The sequence below is a fragment of the Tenrec ecaudatus genome, chromosome 4 (assembly GCF_050624435.1).
Source record: "Tenrec ecaudatus isolate mTenEca1 chromosome 4, mTenEca1.hap1, whole genome shotgun sequence".
Taxonomy (NCBI): domain Eukaryota; kingdom Metazoa; phylum Chordata; class Mammalia; order Afrosoricida; family Tenrecidae; genus Tenrec; species Tenrec ecaudatus.
The window spans coordinates 141,823,626-141,845,737 of record NC_134533.1 but is presented as its reverse complement, the minus strand read 5'-3'; the positions used below and the strand labels follow the sequence as shown (position 1 = coordinate 141,845,737).

The 22,112-nt window shown below is 40.8% G+C and overlaps 1 protein-coding gene across 1 annotated transcript in view; it reads right to left on the bottom strand.

Moving 5' to 3' along the window:
* PIK3CB (phosphatidylinositol-4,5-bisphosphate 3-kinase catalytic subunit beta) overlaps positions 1-22,112 on the bottom strand; it is a 175,649-nt gene that overhangs the window by 152,065 nt on the left and 1,472 nt on the right. The window contains exon 2 of the mRNA XM_075546846.1: positions 8,556-8,636. The gene's annotated coding sequence lies outside the window, so the exon portion shown is untranslated. The remainder of the gene's footprint in view (positions 1-8,555; positions 8,637-22,112) is intronic.

The window sequence follows — 22,112 nt, the reverse complement described above, 5'->3', positions numbered from 1 at the left end:
TGGATTTGGCGATAAATGAAACAGAGTAAAATCGATCTACCATATGACCCAACAATCCCCCTACTGAGCATATACCCAGAAAAGGCAAGAAAATGACCACGGCCAAACATCTGTGCTCCAATGTTCATTTCAGCACAGTTCACAATTGCAAGGAATTGGAAACAACCTAAATTCCCATCAACGGATGAATGGATTAAAAAACTCTGGTACATAGATACAGTGGAACACTACGCAACCCTAAAAAGCAGTGATAAGCACATCGCCACATGGGAAGATTTGGCTGAAATTATGCTAAGCAAAGTAAGCCAAGCACAAAAGAGCAAGTACTGAGATAAGCCTTAAAAAGCAAAAGGGGCAGGGGGCGGGGGGGGGGGGGGAGCTGCTATATGCATACATCCCTGGGGTGAGGAGGCCCAGGCACTCTGGCAGGGGTTGGACTTAACCCAGGGATCCACATGGCAGCCAACTAAGAAGAAGGGGAAAAGGGGACATGGGTAGTGGGCACTGACCCACCCAAGGGAAGAGTATTGTTTATATCTCCACAGGAAAGGGAGAGAGGGACCAGCCCTCAACCTGGTGTGCCAAAATTTGAAAGCAACATACCAGCATGAAGCAGCTAACCAATAGAAAGGTCTGCAGAGCCAGCCCCAGTCCCAGGTACATGGACCCCCCTCCCCAGAAGAATGAACTACAGAGGACAGCACTTTAGCTAGAGCTCTGGGAGAGGAGCGCATCTGGTCAGAGCACATGGGAACAAACTAAGAGGGAAGGAGAGAAAAAGAGAGACTGCAACCTGGCCCACCAAGCCCCAAGTATAATATTCCTGCTTGGAGCAGCCAATGCACAAGAGGACCATAGAGGAGACATGGCATCCCCTCACTGACCCATAACGCTATGAGAGACAACACAGGAGACACGATGCAGCAATTGTACTTGATCCGACCCCACCACACCGGGGAAAAATACAAAGGACGTGCAACAGAGCAGCAAGGGGAGCAAAGCAATGAAGTCCCTGAGGAATCCCAAAAATAGATTTTGGGGGCAGGGCATGACACCTCATCAGACTCAACCGGAAAACACTTATAAACTACAACAGACAGACCTGGAACTATTTATAGGTTTTTCTTTTGTTGTTGCTTTTTGCTTTGCTTGTGTTTTTTCATGTCTATCTAGATAAGATAGGCAGGATAAAAAATTCCAAGAAGAAAACGGACCAATGGTTCTGGGGGGATAGGGAAGAGGGGCAGGTGGGGGAAAGAAAGGGAGGAGCCAACAAACCCAAGCAACAAGGGAACAACAAGTGATCTATAATCGATGGTGAAGAGGATGTAGGAAGCCTGGTAGGGCTTGAGCAAGTACAATGTAGCTGAGAGGAATTACTGGGAGCCGAATAAAGGTCGAACATGATAGTGGGACAGGAAGAAAGTAAAAGGAAATAGAACTAGGAGGCAAAGGACATTTATAGAGGTATAAATACAGGCATGTGCATATGTAAATATATTTTTATATAGTGATAGGGACATTGTTCTGTGTACATATATATTAAATAATAAGGTAGCAGACGGACATTGGACCTCAAGTACTCCCTCCAAGCAAGTATACTTTGTTTTAATAACCTGGCATTCTGTGATGCTCACCTTCACGACATAATCACTGAAGACAAAATGGGTGCATAAGCAAATGTGAAAAAAGCTATCAAAAGATATAGCATCTGGGGTCTTAAAAGCAGCCATCTAGCTGAGAAGTAACAAAGCCCATATGGAAGAAGCACACCAGCCAGTGTGGTCACGAGGTATCAGAAGACTCAGAACAATCTTATTGATGTGAACAAGGAGGGGTGTTGCGGAGCAAAGACCCAAAACCTATCTGTAGACAATTGGACATCCCCTCACAAAAGGGTGACAAGGAAGGGATGAGCCAGCCAAGGTGCAGTATAGCACTGATGAAACACACAACATTTCTTTAGTTCTTTAATGCTTCCTCCCTCTCTGACCCCACCCCGCCCCCACTATCATGACCCCAATTCTACCTTACAGATCCAGCTAGACCAGAACATGTACACTGGTACAGATTAAGAGCTCTTGACACAGGGAATCCAGGACATAGAAACCTCTCAGGAACAACAATGGGCGTAGCAATATCAGAAGGGTAGGGGGAAGGTTGGGAGGGAAAGGGGGAGCCAATCACAATGATAGACGTTTAACAACCACCATCACTACCACGCCCCAAGGGGGGGGGGCAAACAACAGAAATGTGGGTGAAAAGAGTGGTCGGTGTAAGACATGGAAATAATAATTTATAAATTATCCAGGGTTCCTGAGGGAGGGGGGAGGGCAGGGAAGAAGGGCTAACAATGAGGAACTGATACCAAGGGCTCAGGTAGAAAGGAAATGTTTTGAAAAAATGATGGCACATAAGTGGAGAGCAAATGTTTTGAGAATGATGAGGGCAATGAATGTACAGATGTGCTTTACACAATTGATGGATGTATGGATTGTGTTAAGAGTTGTCTGAGCCCCTATAAAAACGATTTAAAAAAACAATGAATGTTAAGCAATGTTGTAAAAATGTTAATATTTTGTAGGGCCTGGTATTTTTTAAAGGTATGAATAAACAGTCTATTAGCATTAATAATAATAAAAATTACTGTTGGGGAAAAGAAAAAAAGGTGGCAACATAAATACAAATGTGCTTTATACAATGTATGTATGGATAAGAGGTTTAAGAACCCCAAATAAAATTTTTAATAAAAGAAGAAATCTGTGACATATTTCATAACATGGATGAACCTGGTGTACATTATGCTGAGTGAAGTTGTCAAACAAAAAAGGAAAATACTGTCCTAAGGCGACTACTGTAAAAAGTCATGAAAAGATTTTCATGCTAAAAGAAATGGGGGCACCTTAGCCCTCAAAGTCTTGTGCAGCAGATTTATCTAATGCAATACATCTTTTGATCTACTGATTGCTGTTTCCATGAGCATTGATTGTGGACCCAAGCAAGATAAAGTCCTTGACAACTTTAATCTTTTCTCCATTTATCATGTTATATATTGGTCCAGTTGTGAGGATTTTGGTCTTCTTTACATACTGCAGGCTGCAATCCTTGATCTTCATCAGCAAGTGCTTCAAGTCCTCCTCACTTTCAGCAAGCAAAGTTCTGTCATCTGCATTTAGCAGGTTGTTAATAAGCCTTTCTCCAATCCTGATGCCCCACTCCTGTTCATATAACCCAGCTTCTCTAGTGATTTGTTCAGCACACAGATTACGTATGGTGAGAGGCTACAGCCCTGATACACACCTTTTGGATTTTATTCCACACAGCATTACCTTTTTCTGTTCGCACAATTGCCTCTTAATCTATGTACCACATGAGTACAATGAAGCATTCTGGAATTCCTATTCTTCTCAAGGTTATCCACAGTTTGTTATGATCCACACAGTCAAACGCCTTGGCATAGTCAATAAAATACAAACATCTGGTGGTATTTTCTGTTTTCTGCCAAGATCCATGTGACATCAGCAATAGTTATCTCTTGTTCCATGTCCTCTTCCGAATCTAACCCGAATCTCCGGCAGCTCCCCATCAATGTACTGTTGTAACTATTGTTGGATGATCTTCAACAAAATTTTACTTGCAGGTGATATTAGTAATATTGTTCTATAGTTTGAGCATTCTGTTGGGTCTCCTTCATTTGGAATGGGTACACATGTGGATCTCTTCCAATCAGTTTACCAAGTAGCTGTCTTCCAAATTTCCTTACAAATAAGTGGTTCCAGGGCTTCATCAGCTTATTGAAACATTTCAACTGGTATTCCATAAATTCTGGAGTCTTGGTTTTGGCTAATGTTTTCCATGCAACTTGAACTTCTTTGTTCAGCACCATTGGTTCTTGTTCATAAGCAACATCTCATGAAATGATGGAGTATTAACTAGTTCTTTATGGTACACTGACTATTAATTCCATCTTCTTTTGTTGCTTCTTTAATCATTCAATATTTTGTCCATAGACTATTTCTATATTGAAATTAGAGACTTTGATATTTTGAGTTCTTTAAATTTCAGCTATACTGAATGTCTTCTTCCTTTTTGGTTTCTAGCTCTTTGCAAATAGCATTACATTTGCCTTTGTCTTCCAGTTGGTCTTTGACATTTTCTGCTCCGTTCTTTGACTTTCTCGCTTCTTTCATTTGCTTTAGCTCTGTGATTATGAGCAAGTTTCAGAGTCTCTTCTGGCATCCACTTTGATCTTTTCATTTTTTGCTGTCTTTTTAACAACTTTATTTCTTCATGCATGATGTTCTTGATGTCCTCCCACAGCTCATCAGGTCTTCTGTCACTAGTGTTCAAGGTGTCACATCTGTTCTTGAGATGGTCTCGGAATTCAAATGGGATAGACTCAAGGTTGTATTTTGGCACTTATGTCCAGGTTTAATTTTCTTCAGATGTAACCTGCACTTATATATGAGTAATTGATAGTCTGTTCCACAGCCAGCCCTGGCATGACTTTAACTGCTGATATTGAGCTTCTCCGGCATCTTTTCCCACAGACGTAGTCTATCTGATTTCAGTGTATTCCATTTACAGAAATCCATGTGTTATTCAAAAATGGTATTTGGTATGAAAAAGTCATTGGTCATGCAAAGTTCTATGATGTGATCTCCAGCCTCATTTCAATCACCAAGACCATATTTTCCAGCTTTTATTCTTTCCAGGTTCCAACTTTTACATTCCAATAGCCAGTAATTACCAACACAACTTGACTGCATGTTTGATCAATTTCCAACTGAAGACATTGGTAGAATTCCTCGATTTCTTCATAACTAGCTTTCATGGTTGGTCTATAAATTTGAATAGTTGTATTAATTAGATTCCCATGAAAGCGGATACATACAGTCCTATCACAGACAGCATTTTACTTCAAGATTGAATTTTCAAAGTCCCTTTTGACAATGATCGCAATTTACATTCCTCTTAATTATGTTATTCCAAGAATAGAAAATCACATGATTTTCTAATTCAAAAAGGTCAATACCAATCCATTCCAGCTCACTAATGCTCAAGATATAAATCTTTGTGTTTAATTGCATTTGTAACCACTTCTAATTTTCCTAAACTCTTATTTCACAGTTCCAAGTTCTAAATATTAGAAGATATCTGCAGTTATTCTTACTTTGAGTCTTGCTCCATAAGCAAATGAAGATTGGGAAGGCTCCATTTCCCAGAGGCTTTACTCCTTTCACGTCTCCAGGGGTCAACTCCACCCCGAGAAAGCAGTCACATTTCAAGTGCCTAAGGGGGCCCATCCTCCAGCACTATCTCCAACAATGTTCTGCTTCCATCCATCAGGCCCTCAATATATGACAATGTTTTGAATCCAGATGTAAGACTTTCAGTGGGCAGCCAAGTCCTTCTTTGTTGCCTGTTCTTAGTCTGGGAGCTCTGCTGAAACTTGTTCACTTTGGGTGACCCTGCTGGCATGTGAAATCCCAGTGACCTAGCTCCCAGCATCACAGTCACACACAAGCCGCCGCAGTAAGGCAAACTGACAGACAAGTGATGAGAGTTAAAGAATATGTACTCATAATTTCAGTAGATACTGCTAAATTGCCCTTCTGAGAGGATATATCAACTTAAACTTGCAATAGCAATGAATGAAAATATATGTTCCATAATCCTAACCAAAAGTATTAAGATACTTTATCTTTGTCAAGGAGACAGGTCTAGATTACTTGTGTCATTTTGAATAATCTGGATTTCTCTTGAATGTCAAAAAGCATTGCTACAAAAAATCCCAGGCACCTTCATATAGTGGGTTACATACTGGGTTGCTAACTGCAAGGTCAGCAGTTTGGAATCAACAACCATTCCTTGGGATAAAGGTGAGGCTTTCTACTCGCCTAACGATTTATAGTCTTGGGAAACCACAGGGGGCAGTTCTACCCTGCCCTGTAGGGTTGCTGTGAGTCAGAAAAGATGCAATGGCAGTGAGTTTTCAGTTTGGTTATTAAGCAAAATTATCAAAATCTGAAACTATTGTTTCTCAATCTATCCTCCAACTAGGTCAACCTAAACACTTTCTTTAATTAAATCATTTTATTGGGGGCTCTTACAGCTTTTATAACAATCCATATATCAATTGTATCAAGTACATTTGTACATATGGTGCCATCATCATTTTCAAAATATTTTCTTTATACTTGACCCCTTGGTATCAGCTCCTCTTTGTTTCTTCTCTCCTACCCTCCCACCCTTATGAAACTTTGATAAATGATAAATTATTATATTTTCATATCTTCCACTGTCCACTGTCTCACTTCACCAATGTTTCTGTTGCTTGTCCCCCTGGGGTGTGGGTGTTAATACATCAATCATTGCCACCTTTCTCCCCTTCTTCTCCCTACCCTCATGGTATCACTACTCCCATTACTGTTCCTGGGGTTTATCTGTCCTGGATTCTTGAGTTGAGTGCTCTGGTCTAGCGGCTTTGTAAGGCAGAGCTGAGGTCATGATGGTTGGAGGGGCGGGAGGGAGAAGAAACACTGAAGAACTAGACACGGTGTGCGCCTATACACTTCTAAAGCAGTGTGCTTCCATCACTGTACTGTGGAATCCACTAGTAGGCAGTGGGTTGGGGTTTTACTTCGTTTTTGTTCCCTTCCCCAAAGAATTCTAAACTCTTAGATCTACAACACATTAAAATGGCAGTTTCAGCATATTTCAAAGACCCAAATCATGTCCCTTTTAAATATTCTTTGAGTTTGGGGAATTAGAATAAAGTTTGGAGGAGAAAAATCAGGCTGGAGGGGGATGAGGTAAGGCTCCCCAGTGAAATCTTCAAATAACAGCCATTGGTTACCCTCAAAGAATGTGCAAGTGCATTGTCAAAATGGAAAACAATTCTTTTTTTTTAAATCATTTTATTGGGGTTCGTACAATTCTTATCACAATCCATACATCCATCCATTGTGTCAAGCACATATGTACATTTGTTGCCATCATCATTATCAAAACATTTGCCTTCTACTTGAGCCCTTAATATTGGCTGCTCATTTTCCTCCTCCCTCCCCACTACCCCCTCCCTCATGAACCCTTCATAATTCATAAATTATTATTATTTTGTCACGTTACACTGTCTGACGCCCCTCCCCTGCCTTCTTCTCTGCTGTCCGTCCCCCAGGGAGGAGGCTATATGTAAATTCTTGTAGTCGGTCCCCCCTCTCTACCCCATATTCCCTTCACCCTCCAGGCATTGCCACTCTTACCACTGGTCCTGAAGGAGTCATCTGTCCTGGATTCCCTGTGTTTCCAGTTGCAATCTGTACCTATGTACATCCTATGATCTAGCCAAATTTGTAAGGTAGAATTGGGATCATGATAGTGGGGGGGGGAGCATTTAAGAACTAGAGGAGTTATATATTTCATTGTTGCTACCCTGCACCCTGACTGGCTCATCTCTTCCCCACCACCCTTCAGTAAAGGGGTGCCCAGTTGCCTACTGATGGGCTTCAAGTCTCCACTATGCACTCACCCACATTTATAATGATATGACTTTTTGTTCTTTGATGCTTGATACCTGATCCCTTCGACAGTTCGTGGTCCCACAAGCTAGTGTGCTTCTTCCATGTGGGCTTTGTTGCTTCTGAGCTAGATGGCCACTTGTTTATCTTGAAGTCTTTAAGATCACAGTAGCTATATCTTTTGATAGCCGGGCACCATCAGTGGAAAACAATTCAGTAAATTTTTCTGACCTTTTTCTTTTCAATGTAGTTTTTAAATTTTCTTAAAACTTCTTCCCAGTAAGCTTTGTGATTGCACTGTGTCTTCAAGAAAATCTATCAAGATGACCCCTTTGAGTTCCCCTGCCTTGAAATGGCTGAGCAGGTCCCATCAGAGGCCACTGTTGTGAATGACTGTGTTTTGTTTTGTTCTGTTTTATTTTACAAGTGAATTACCAAGAGAACTTGTCTGCCATCATCCACTAATTGCAGAGGCATTTTTATGTTTTTTTTAAAATAAACCCACAAATGTATGAACTGGAACCCTAGAAGCAGTACTTTCTACTTATCTTCATACATTATGTTACTAAGTGCACAGGTTAAAAAAAATGCTCCTTTAAAAAAAAACTGCTACTTTTTTTAAAGTATTACTGAAATTGTTCATAATATAAAGATTGAGATCTTTGAAAATATTTTCCTTTTCCTTTACTGAAATTAGATCCCACCCACAGTACACAGTAAGAAATGGTTAAAGGCAAATCATTCATTTCGATTTATTATATAGAACTCATTTTTAAAATGGAGAATACCTCAGAAGCTCTAAATCTCCATGTTTAGTAATGATAGACTATTTATAATTATACAGCTATAGAGTCACTTACAAAAACCATTGGATATAAATGAATTCAAAATCATTGGTTAGCTCACAATAGTTGTTAGGAAAATGACATGATAGAATTTTCTTAGACTAACTGTTAGATTTTTATTTTATAAAATAATACATCATTTGGAAAATAAAGGTAAAAAAACTAAATAACTGAAACATTTGTAACTCACCAAGATTACCTCTCAACAGGAAACACTCCAGAGCACAGAGAAGGGAAAGTGATCTTGTCTCAGTGTGAGGCCACTCAAAACCTGCCAGTGAGAAGCAACACACTCATTAAGATCTCAACTCTTTGGCAGTGAAGAAATTAATCACAAATCCCCTATTTGTGGGATTGGATAGCCTGTCATAGTGGCTTTAATACCAACACACCAGAAACTTGCCTGAAACAAGTTACGTACCTACCCAGGTTTCCAAAATCAGACAGAAAGCCGTGTGTGCGTGTGTGTGTGTCTCTGTCTCCCCCCCACACACACACACAAAATCAGGCAGAAAGCTGTGTGTGTGCATGTGTGTGTATCTCTCTCTAATCTAACCTTCAGATATATGAAACAATTACCCATAAAATCATGGAATTCTGAGCATACCTGGCACCAGTTTGAGTACTACTTAATAAAAGATGTGGTATTAATAAAACAATTTTTTTAAAGATGTGGTATAAATGCTCACATTCCTTTCTCACATGGGAATATGGAAAACAAAGGCTAAATATTATAAACACTTGCTCTACTCAGGTTTTTTAATCTCCTTTTTAAAGTGAGAGGACTGTTATCTATAGTCTATCTATTGGCTCATTTACTCAGAAGTAAATTTATGTTTACCTTCCTCTGTTCCTAATATAGTCTTCCCTCGGTATCCACAGAGAGGAGGACTAAGACTCCCAACAGGTACCAAAATTTCAAGATGTTCAAGTCTCTTATATAAAATGATATATTATTTGCATATGACCCATACACATCTCCTGTATATTTTACATCACCTCTACAGTACCTGTAATACCTAATCCACTACACAAGCTATATAAGGAATATTTTATGCTCCCTCAGTCTCTGCAGGATTGCTTAAATACTCATCACTCAGTTGCTCTCCCCCGCCAAATATTTTCCTTCAGTAGTTGGATGTAACAATGACGCAAAACCCTGAGATACAAATAGTCAATTGAACTTAAAGATCAAGTTTAGTAATCTGCCAATACACCATCCAAACAAATCACATGTGTTGAGTGGGTGTAAGTACTTCATTTTCTTAGGAATCCCTGGCAGCACTGTGGTTAGATATTGGGCTGCTAATAGCACAAGGTCAGCAATTCAAACTCACCAGACACTCCACAGAAAAAAAGATGAGGCTTTCTGCTCCAGCAAAGATTTATAGTTTGGAAACTCTACATAGGATGACTATGAGTCAGGATTGACTCAATGGTGGTGGAATTGGCTTTTTTGGTTAGACCAGTGGTTCTCAACCCTCCTAATGCTGCAACCCTTTAATACAGTTCCTCATGTTGTGGTGACCAGCCAACCATAAAATTGTTTTCGTGGCTACTTCATAACTATAATTTTGCTACTGTTATGAATCACAAGGCAATATCTGATATGCAGGATATATTTTCATTGTTACAAGTTGAACATAATTAAAGCAGTGATTAATCACAAGAATATGTAATTATATATTGTTAAATATTTATTTCTAATGACAAATAAATGAAATTTTGTCTTGAAGTATGGTGTATCATGGGTACCAACAGTATACCAACAGTAAACTACATTGCTACATTTTGTGACAGTATGCGTAAAAAGCCAACATCAGTCCCAAGGTTGAGATAGCTTCTTTGTCACCAGATCAGAAATATGTATTTTCCAATGGTCTTAGGCAACCCCTGTAAAAGTGTTGTTCAACCCCAAAAGGGATGGCGACCCACAGATTGAGAACCACTAGTTAGACCATTCTTACTTGAAAATTCTATAAATATGAGCAACACAAATTTGCAAGAACATCTAACTACATCATGTCATACATTAATCATTTTCCTTAATTACATATATATGAATTCATGAAACCACACTCGTTTAATTTTTGTCAGGCCAAAGCAAAGATAAAACTGATCATACTTTCAAATCAAAGGTAAACTAACATCAAATGACTAATTTATTACTTAACTCTTAACCATAAATTGGATAAATTAATTTAACAGTGGTGAGAGAAAGAAAGTTAATGACTGATTGGAAAATTGCTTCCTGTTTACAAATACATATGTATCATAAAATGAAAATGGTGATTATTAATTACATCTTTTAAAATAACACTTTAGAAATAAAAAATTTTTTTTAAATAACACTTTTAATCAGGGACTTGAAACAGTCTTCCCAGTTCAGTCATAACCAAAGAAGCAAAACTGAAACAGACTGGGAAAAGTTACAATCTATGCTCTGTTAGAAACTTAGTCTCCCTCTTATAAAACAAGGGCAGCCCAAGCAAGCAGTGCCTAGCAACCAACTCTCTTAGCCTGCAATCAGAAACAACGCTGCCCTGCTCAAAGATGGCAGCAACTGCACCATTTCGAATGTGTACTGTCCACCCACCGGGTAACAATCCAATCTCCCAAATTAGGTTCCTAAAAGGACTCCTTAACCCTCTTCCAAATCTTCTACTCCAGGGATAAAATCTATGTTTCCCATTCCACTTTTCTTTCTCTTTTTTTAAAAACATTTTATTAGTGACTCATACAACTCTTATCACAATCTATACATATACATACATCAACTGTGTAAAGCACATCAGTACATTCTTTGCCCTAATCATTTTCAAAGCATTTGCTCTCCACTTAAGCCCTTTGCATCAGGTCCTCTTTTTTTTTCCCCATCCCTCCCCGCTCCCCACTCCCTCATGAGCCCTTGATAATTTATAAATTATTATTTTGTCATATCTTGCCCTATCCGGCATCTCCCTTCACCCCCTTCTCTGTTGTCCGTCCCCCAGGGAGGAGGTCACATATAGATCCTTGAAATCAGTTCCCCCTTTCCAAACCACTCACCCTTTACTCTCCCAGTATCGCCCCTCACCCCCTGGTTCTGAAGGTATCATCCACCCTGGATTCCCTGTACCTCCAGCTCCTATATGCACCAGTGTACATCCTCTGCTCTATCCAGACTTGCAAGGTAGAATTCGGATCATGGTAGTTGGCGGGGAGGAAGCATCCAGGATCTGGGGGAAAGCTGTATTCTTCATCGGTGCTACATCGCACCCTGACTGACTCATCTCCTCCCGAAGACCCCTCTGTGAGGGGGTCTCCTGTGGCCGACAAATGGGCTTTGGGTCTCCACTCTGCACTTCCCCCTTCATTCACTATGGTAAGATTTTTTTTTATGATGCTTTGTCCCTGATCCCTTTGGAGGTGTGCACCCAATGGTATGATTTTTTGTTCTTTGATGCCTGATAACTGATCACTTCAGGACCACGTGACCACAAAGGCTGGTGTGTTCTTCCATGTGGGCTTTGTTGCTTCTGAGCTAGCTGGCCGTTTGTTTATCTTCAAGCCTTTAAGACCCCAGACACTGTCTCTTTTGATAGCCGGGCACCATTAGCTTTCTTCACCACATTTACTTGTTCATCCGTTTTGGCTTCAGCAGTTGTGTCAGGAGGGTGAGCATCATAGAATGCCAATTTAATAGAAGAAAGTATTCATGCGTTGGGAGAGTGCTTGAGTAGAGGCCCAAGGTCATTCCGCCACCTTAATACTAAACCTGTAACTATAGACACATAGATCTATTTCCCCATCCTCATATATATATATTTGCATGTACATGTCTTTGTCTAGACCTCTATAAATGCCCTTTGTCTCCTAGCTCTTTTCTCTATTTCCCTTGACTTTCCTCCTGCCCCATTATCATGCTCCGTCCCCACCTGGGTTATAGCTATACCTCTTTACGTAACCTTACCTTTGATCATTCCCTACCAGGCCTGCCACTCCCCCCTCACCACCAATTTGGATCCCATGTTGTTCCCTTGTCCCTGGGTTTGTTAACACCACTTCCTTACCCCCACCCTACTTTCCCCTATCCCAAGTCCCCGCCGGAACTGTCGGTCCCGTTGTTTTTCCTCCAGATAGTTCATCCAGCCTGTCCTATTCAGACAGACCTGTGGAGATAATAACATGCACAAAAACAAGATAGAGGAAAACAAAGCAACAGTATACAACCAGACAACAAAACAGCAACAACAAACCACTGACAAAGAACAAAACACATCAAGAAAGAAAAGCTTGTAGTTAGTTCAAGGATCGTTTGTTGGCCTTTAGGAGTGTTTTCCAGTCCAGTCTGTTGGGGCAACACGCCCTGGCCCCAAAGTCCACTTTCAGCATTCCCTGGGGACCTTGCCGCTCCATTCCCTTGCTGTTCCGCTGCACTCCCCCAGTGATTTGCCTCGGTGTGGTGGGATCAGGTCAGGTGCAATTCCCACACTGTGTCTCCGGTGCTGTCCCCTGTATCGCCCTTAGTCACTGAGGGGCTTCATGTCTCATAGTGGGGACAGCCATGTTGTCCTCTCTGTGGACTGGCTGCTCTAATCAGGAACATCATCCTCACAGCCTGGTGGGCCAGGCTGTGCTCCACTGTCTCCTCCTCCCCCTTCATCTGCTCCCATGTGCCCTGATCAGATATGTCCCTCTCCCGGAGCTATAGAATCATTGTCGTCCTTTGAAACAAATTCTTCTTGGGCGAGGGGCAGGAATACACTTAATTTTTGGTGCTGGGGCCAGCCTCCCAGACCTCTCCACTGGCCATTCCAGTTTTCTTTCTGCTTCATCCAAATTTTTAAAATTTTGAGTCTGCTTCTTCAGCCATGATTGAATGAGTTCAAAACGCTGATTTAAATTAATATAAACTTACAGCCATTGAGTCCATGCTGACTCACATGGACCCTGTAAGAAAGGGTAGAACTCCTGCCCCTGTGAGTTTCTTAAACTAATTGTTAATGGGAGTAGAAAGCCTCTTTAAATCTTTTCTGAATCAAAAACAAACCAAACTCAGTGCCACCGAGTCATTTCTGACTCATAATGACCCCTGTGGGTATCCAAGAATGTCACTTTTTTTAAAAAATCATTTTATTGGGGCTCGTACAACTCATCACAATCCATACATACATCCATTGTGTCGAGCAAATTTGTACATTTCTTGCCATCATCATTCTCAAAACATTTGCTTTCTACTTGGGCCCTTGGTATCAGCTCCTCATTTTTCCCCCTCTCTCATGAGCCCTTGATAATTTATAAATTATTATTATTTTGTCATGTATTAATTACACTTTCCGATGTCTCCCTTCACCCACTTTTCTGTTGTACATTCCCCCAGGGAGGAGGTTATATGTAGATTCTTGGTTCCCCCCTTTCGACCCCACCTTCTCTCCACCCTCTAGGTTTCGCCACTCTGACCACTGGTCCTGAAAAGACCACCTGTCCTGGATTCCCTGTTTCCAGTGCCTATCTGTTCCAATGTACATCCTCTGGTCTAGCCAGAATTGTAAGGTAAAATTGGGATCATGATAGTTGCAGGAAGGAAGCATTTAAGAACTAGAGGAAAGTTGTATGTTTCATCATTGCTACCCTGCACGCTGACTGGCTCGTCTCCTCCCTGAGACCCTTCTGTAAGGGGAAGTCGGGTTGCCTACAGATGGGCTTTGGGTCTCCACTCTGCACTCCCCCTCATTTACAATGATCAGATTTTTTTGTTCTTTGATGTCTGCTACCTGATCCCTTCAACACCTCGTGATCACACAGGCTGGTGTACTTCTTCCATGTGGGCTTTGATGCTTCTGAGCTAGTTGGCCACTTGTTTACCTTCAAGCCTTTAAAGCCCCAGACACTATATCTTTTGATAGTCAGGCACCATCAGTTTTCTTCACCACATTTGCTTATGCACCCATTTGTCTTCAGTGATCTTATCAGGAAGGTGTGCATCACGGAATGCCAATTTAATAGAACAAAGTGTTCTTACATTGAGGAAGTACTTGAGTGGAGGTCCAATGTCCATCTGCTGCCTTAATACTAAACCTATAAATATATGCACATAGATCTATTTCCACACCATCCTGTATAAATATATTTACATATGTACATGCCTGTATTTAGACCTCTATAAATGTCCTTTATCTCCTAGTTATTTCCTCCATTTCTTTTTACTTTCCTCTTATCCCACTATCATGCTCAGCCTTCATTTGGGTTTCAGTAATTTCTCTCAGTTACATTGCCCAGGCCTCTCACACCCTCCTTGCCACCAATTTTGGGTCACTTGTTGCCCCCTTGTCCCTGGGCTGGTCAACACCATCTCCTTTCCCTTGCTTCCCCTTCTCCCATGACCCCCGGAACCATCGGTCCCTTTGTTTTCTCCTCCAGACTGTTCATCCAGCCTATCTTATCTAGATAGATCTGCAGAGATAATAATATGCACCAAAAAACAAGGCATAGCAAGACAAATGACAAAAAAGAAGACAACAATGACAACAAAGAAAACCAATGACCAAGAAGATAATAGATTAATTTAAAAAAAAAGAAAAACCCACAAATAGATCAAGGTCTGATTTTTGACCTCTAGGCACATCCTCCAGTCGAGTCCGATGGGGTGCCACACTCTGACCCCAAAGTCTATCCTTTGCACTCCCTTGGGAGCTCCCTGCACTGCTCCCCACATTGCTCTTCCCTCACACCTTAGTGTTTTGCCTCGGTATGGTAGGTCCAGACCAGAATGTCACTTTTTACAGGAGCAAAATACCTATCTTTTTTTCCCTGAGCACCTGGTAGGTTGAACTATTAACCTTTTGGTTGGTGACCCAATTTGTAAACCACTAAAGCCACCAGAGCTCCTTCTTTCTTAAAAGACCTAAGGGGGGGAAATTACCATCCACTTGAGAGTATATAACATTGAACCAAGGCTGGGGCAAATCAATGCCACCACCTCCCCCACCCCACCCCACCCCACCCCCGCCAAAGGAATGGAAAGAGCTTTCCGGAAATTCAAGCCAAGCCGAGGAGAGGATCGGTCCTCCACCTGAACTATGGAGGAGATGCAGTTAGTTCTGTTAGTGAGTATGGTGGGCGACTGAGAAGTAACCACATAGTGGGAAGGGATGCTAACAGTGAGTGTCGGGAACCTAGGAGGACAATAGACCAGCTTTCAGGTAGCTGGGTAGACACTACACATTTGTTTCTACCCAACCTTCAGTGAACCACACCATGGACTAAACAGAGAAAGATCATGGAAGCTGAGCTTATAGGCAGCATAGCATAAAGCAGGGGCTGCATCAGAAAGACTTAAGATATAGGCCCCATGAACCAACTGAACCTTGCCTCAAAGCTGCCTGGGTACATGGCACTGAATTATATATGTAGATGTTGCTGGATTTGAAAAAAATGTGTATATTTTTGCTACAATTTAAAAAATAGTAATAATTACACTAATAACAATAAGTACAAGGAAGGAGAAAATGGTACAATTGACTGTGGTAATGATTACACAACTCTTCTTGATATGATTGAACTATTATTTGTATGATGGATGAAGTGCCAATAAAACTGTTTAAAAATAATTTTAAGTAAGCCCACAATAAATACTACTCATTGTTATTTTGTCCAGTTCCATGTATTAAGCTGCTCTGGAGTTTTTCTAATAATGCTACTTTGACATCAACAGCTGTAGAAGACCAAAAAAAACAATAACACTATACATAAAAACACAGATAAATAATAGACTATAAAGTAATTACCTGGCAATTTTTTGTAATATTATGATATGTATGGTATTTGTCGGTTTACTCAAAAAATTACTGGTTGTGCTTTATTTTCTTATTCTAAATATTTGCTTTCATACCTATTTTTAAAATAATAATAGTATAGGGCTCACTCAAGAAAAAGATCATAAATTCTTCAGAAGTTAAAGTGGAAATAATTTTAGGTAGTTGAAAAAATTTTAACTGCTCAAAAGTATCTAACATATGGTTAGCTTGAGTCTTGAAAAGACAAAGTACAAATAAGGGAGACAGTCAATACTCTTTGTAGGTAGAATGAAAACTGAAAATCAAGACGGTCCTTAGTATACTGCTGGAAGGGTGGGGGGGGGTGTTGGACTGTGGGTCATTTTGTACATCAAAAATTAAACCAGCTAATGATCTCCAAAGAAAATGTAAAATGTGCACTGCCATCAAAAAAAAGCAAAGGTTAACCTCAATTGACCACATTCCGTTCACAGTACAAAAAACAAGCATATAAAAATTTTACTTGCTTCCCTCACTCCTTACCCCTCACCTCCCACAAAACTATCCTAACAAAGGGGAATAGTACCTACTGAGTTGATACACATAAACTTTAATTTTATAAAAATAGCAGCTGCAAAGGTATGTTCAGATGATATTGACTGCAATTTTGAAATGGTTTATAATGAGAAACACAGCATTTAAATACAAGTCTGGGAAGTGTGGTAGTGAAATGGGTTGCAGGTAGGTCTGCTAACCACAAGGTCAGCAGTTGAACCCACCAGTTGCTCAGCAAGGAGAAAAATGAGGCTGTCTACTCCTGTAAAGATTTACAGTCTTGGAAAGTTACAGGAGACATTCTACTGCCCTATAGAGTTGCTACAGGAACTGATGGTCCAGGGGTTACTTCTTGGGCTGCAATCCACATAGTCCCCAGAGGGCTGCTAGGAGTCAGCAGTGACTCATTGGCAGTGAGCACATAGTTGCTATAGTCGGAATTGACTGGTTGGCAGTGAGTTCTGAAATACAATTCCTACACTGAATGACAACTCATAAAGACCGTATAAGACAGGGTAGAACTACCCCCGTGAGTTTCTGAGACTGTAACTCTTGACTGGAATAGAAAGCCTCCTCATTTTCCCTCAGAGCAGCTGGTGGTTTTGAACTGCTGGGCTCGCAGTTATTAATAAAAAATCCTTACTGTGTAACTTACATGCAAATAATTTGTTGGAGAATAGTAGCAACCTGCTTATAAAATCTGAGTATCTTTCATTCTTCAAATGTCAGGTCTTTAGCTATTTAATTTCTGTGAAGACTGTCCATAGGTTAGGTGACTAAATAAACACCAACGAAAACTTCAAATTATACGAAATTGGAAATTATAACTATCCAAAATACTGAATATTAAAGTCACAAAACCTCGGGAAAGTACAAATGTGTCAAAATAGAGTTTGACCTCTTGTTGACAGTCACTAAATCACATTCCTTCCAGTGGCTCAGCAGGTAAGGAATTCATGGAATTCAAGTCTTCAAGGTCTAGTAAGTATAGTGATAGTGACTAAACCAAGGAGCGTTCAACACCCAATTATTTGGGGCAACTGCTGGCTGATTCTCTAATTCAGCTTCCTTAGACCCCTCTGACTTTTCCTCTACTTCACAACTGCCAGGCTGGCCAATGGGAAGAGAGGAAGGAAATGATGTGAAATTAGTAAATATTATAAATCAGTTATTAGGAACACAAGGGAAAAATGTAGTCAGGAATGTGGTTAAACAGTAGTTTAAATAAAGCTTCTGGATTACTCAGAGATTTCTTTTAATCTACATAATCCCCCTCCAGCAGCACGGATAATCAGGATCACATTTCCCTTGATCATTGCCTCACACTCTCCAGAGTGGTCCAAGCATCAGAGGATGAGAAACTACTGGCCCAAAGAAGCTGCCGTCCCTCCAGGTGACCCACAGGTCTGCCCTTAGCACTACTGTATAAGGGCCGGTCCAAATGAGCACTCTCCATATCAGCAGTGAAGGGCTCCCGGTTAAGAGAATAACCTAAGTGACCTGCTTTACACATTTAGGGGACTGTTGCACAGAAAGAGAAATACACTTGCACATTAATGGAGAGAGGGAAACAAAGATCGCCAAGCCAAATTAACTAGATAATAGAACACTACATTTGCAATACATTGTGTAAGTAGTGTATCCTCCTTCCGATGCCAGGAAAAGCTGAGTAAAATGGATATGGTAGAGGAAAATGACAATGCAGAGACCAGGAAGAAACACTGAATGTTTGACAGACGTAATCTCTACTTTATCCAGAGCAGTAAGTGGGAATTCTGGTTTGACCAGAGACAGGAGAGGATCAGTCATGTCAAGGTGGTGATGAAATCACTTAGATGGTTTCTATTAGAAGTTGGCATGAGATTTGCATAGGTTGATAGGTTCCAAACATTACAATGCACTTAAAAAACAACAACAACCTGAAGACATTCCAAGGGTGCTTAAAATTGTGGACAAATTCCACCATCTTTCAATTTCCACAGACTTTTTGAAGGCCCCTCCCCTTGTAAAGCAATCCTCCATCTACATGGTTAGTTTATGCATATAAATCCAACATGCTGAAGACTGGAGTTCTCTTTGATGGTTCTAAGAGGTTGCATAATTAACTACTCGTTCTAGTTCTGCCATATTGATCTATGAGAAATTTTCACTTTAAAAAGTAAGTCCAGGGATTAAGATTTCTTTTAGAATGGGCTGTAAAAGGTGACAGTGAGGGAAATTCTTTGGGGTTTTGAAATTGCTATGTATTCTGTTAATGGTGGTTACAAGAAACTGTGTAGTAAGAGTCATTGATTAACAAAAAAGACTCATAGGACTGTACACCTTGTTTTAAAAGTGAATTCTACTATATATACACATATATTTTTCTAAATTCAATACCAGTCCCCCTTTAGAAATATTTTTTTGCTAACAGTTACTTAGTAATTTAAAAATAAGTCTGTTGACTCAGAAAAAGAAATGTTTAAGTTAGTGACGGGCATTCTGCATTATCAGAGCAATTTTTCCCTAACACACTAGCCACACTCCAATCAAAATCTACTATCTTAAATTTCCCCTGTCCCAATTAGAAACTGGTGACTCAGAATTAATGAATCTAGAGACAACAACACAAAGGCTATCACAGGGTATGTGGAAGGGCAGCAGGTTCAAGAGGAAGCACACTCGAAGGGTAATTCTGGACCCAGGGACTGGAAGATCAGGAAGACAAACCTTAATTATAAGAAAGTAGAAAGGCCTGTTTAGGAAAAGAATGGTTCTTCCTCTCTCTCACGGTGTTCTAGGAGTCAATGGCCTATCTATAGCTCACAGGCGATTCCGTGCCTTGGGGAAATAGTCCAATGAGTGAAGGAGTATGGAATGGAGGAGGGCCAGAAGGAAAGAATCTCAGAAGCATATCTGGGGAGGGGAAGCAAGAAAAGGCAGAAGAAGGAAGAGGAGTTGTTCTTTATAAGCCTGAGAATCTATGACACCCTTTCATCTTCCTTTTTACTTAGTGTTCAGTTACTATTATTACTCTTCTAGTCTAGGGTTTCTTCCTCCAACCTATTTTCCCCTCTGCGTCCCAATTTAACAATGGAGTTGTACATATCTAGCCTTTCCTTACACACCTGCTAGACCATCTTCAGAGCAGTGGGCACACCTAATTTGTTTGCCTTTTCTGCAGGGCCACACCACCACAAGCAGCTGCAATCAAGTCGATTCTGATTCACAGTGAATGTCGGAACTTTGCTCCATATGATTCTCAATCACTGTGCTCTGTTAAGTACACACCAGGCCTTTCCCTGCAAGGCATTTCCGGATGGTTTGATCCACCAATCTTTCCGTTCTCAGCCTAGTCTGTCGCTAAGTGGGAACATGTTTGTGCTGCACAGGGGCTCTACTACAACAAAACAGAGCTCTCAAGGAAGCAGCTAGTGCACAGGGTCCCTATGCACCAGAGCCACCTTGATGGCTGTGGTTCCAAGGATACATACGTGCACATGCAGTTACACACATACACATACAGGGGGTCATTTTTAGATGGAAAACAAGAGAGAGAAAAACTGTGAAAGTGAACTAAAGCTACTCCCTGCAAAAATCAGAAATGTTTCCTATAGGACTGTGATGTGGATCAAATTACCACCTCCTAGAACCAATCAACTGTCAGGACCAGAACCTGATGCCCCGAAAGATCAAAACTGAGAAAGCTTGTTTGGTTCCTTGGTTGCCAAAATGCTAATAATCTAGTACCCATGAGCATGACTGAGAAATTCACATGTGCTTTTGTAATCAATGACAGTGTCTAAATGTTTATCTTCTTCATGGATACAGAACCTTTATGAAGACAAAGGTGGCAGCTGTTACTGAAGACTGAGTAAGAACACCAAAGAGGTTAACTCTAGGTCCCCTGGTTATTTCCTCAGTTGTACAAATCTCAGACCTTTCAGTACATACTGTATGTGGAATCAGAAGATGTTATTACCGATTTCATTCATGCATTCATTTCATATTCGACACTGGTTAAATGTTTCAGGCACTATTCTGGATGCTGGGGGTACTCTAGAGAAGGCAAACAAGGTCCCTATATCCACACACCTCATATGAAGATGGAAGAAAGCAATCATAAATTGTGATAAGAGCTGTAAGAGCCCCTAATAAGATTAACACAGAAAAAAGAAAGCAATCATAAATGACTCCAAGAGAGCAAGACCTGAGGAAAGGAGGCTAATTAAGAAGCTATCATTTGTATTTTGAGTTTGGGTAGTGGAAATAACAACAGAACAAGTAGATTAAGGATATATTTTAGAGGTACTATTGACACAGTGGCTGCAACAATGGGTGCAAACATAAGAACAATGTGAGGATGGCGCAGGACGGGGAAGAGTTTCCCTCAAATGTACATAGGGCTGAGCTGAAAGGACTGGATGGCACCTAACAATAAGACTGAAGTGGCAAAGAAGCCCTGGGGGAGTAGTGGGTACTGCGAATGGGGTGCTAACCTGCTAACCACCAAGCCAGCTGTACGAACCCACCAGTGAGAGAAAGCTAAGGCTTTCTGTTCCTGTGAAACCTCAGATACCCAAAGGGGCAGTTCTGCTCTGTCCCATAGGGTCGCTATGAGTTGTAATCAACCCAGTGGCAAATGAATTAAGGATGACTTTCAAAACCCTTCACTCACAGTTTTGGGAGAAATACTGGTGCTTTATTTGTGAAAAGACTCCCGGAGGCAGGAGCTAGGCTGATGAGTGGAAATCTAGACACATTCAGATACCTAAGGACAAATGAAGTGAAGAGAGCTTTGAAACCCAGGTCTCAAGGAGATAAACATCAGAGGTAGGCAGCTTACTGACACTAAAATCACTCAGCAGGATGAGCTCACCTGAGAATACAGGCAGAAAAGGAAAGGAGAGACCAGAAGCCCTGTGGTATCCTAAAGGGAGAGGAAGAACAGAGGAGAGGGAAGATAGGGAAAATGAGAAAAACTAGCAAGAGACAGAAAGAAAAGTAAAGTAGGAAGACAGCAATAAAAAGTCAGTATCCTGGAAATGTCCTTTATATACTATGATTCTCTGGTCCAGCTCCACCCCCTCCTCCACCCAAATTCTATTAATTAATTGATGTTTAAAAAAAAGAGGTCCAGAAAGCCAGAGAGATGGAGTGACACTATTTAAACTTCAGTCCAGAGCTTGAGCCAAGATGAGACTTCCGACACCAGTGTTTTTGATAGTGCCCAGTAATGCTTCCGCTGTGGCGTTCAACTCTTACAGGACAGTCTGAGATCACAAAGAGGAACATGGTACAGACTACAAGGTTCATATTCCCCCCACCCCCTCCCAATCTGTTTGGTTCATATTCAGAGCAAGCTGGATCTAAAATCTTTATGGATAAGTCACCAAGAAATAAAGGCCAGAGGTGTAAAGCAGCAATAAATCAAAACTACCATTTCCCCTACTTTT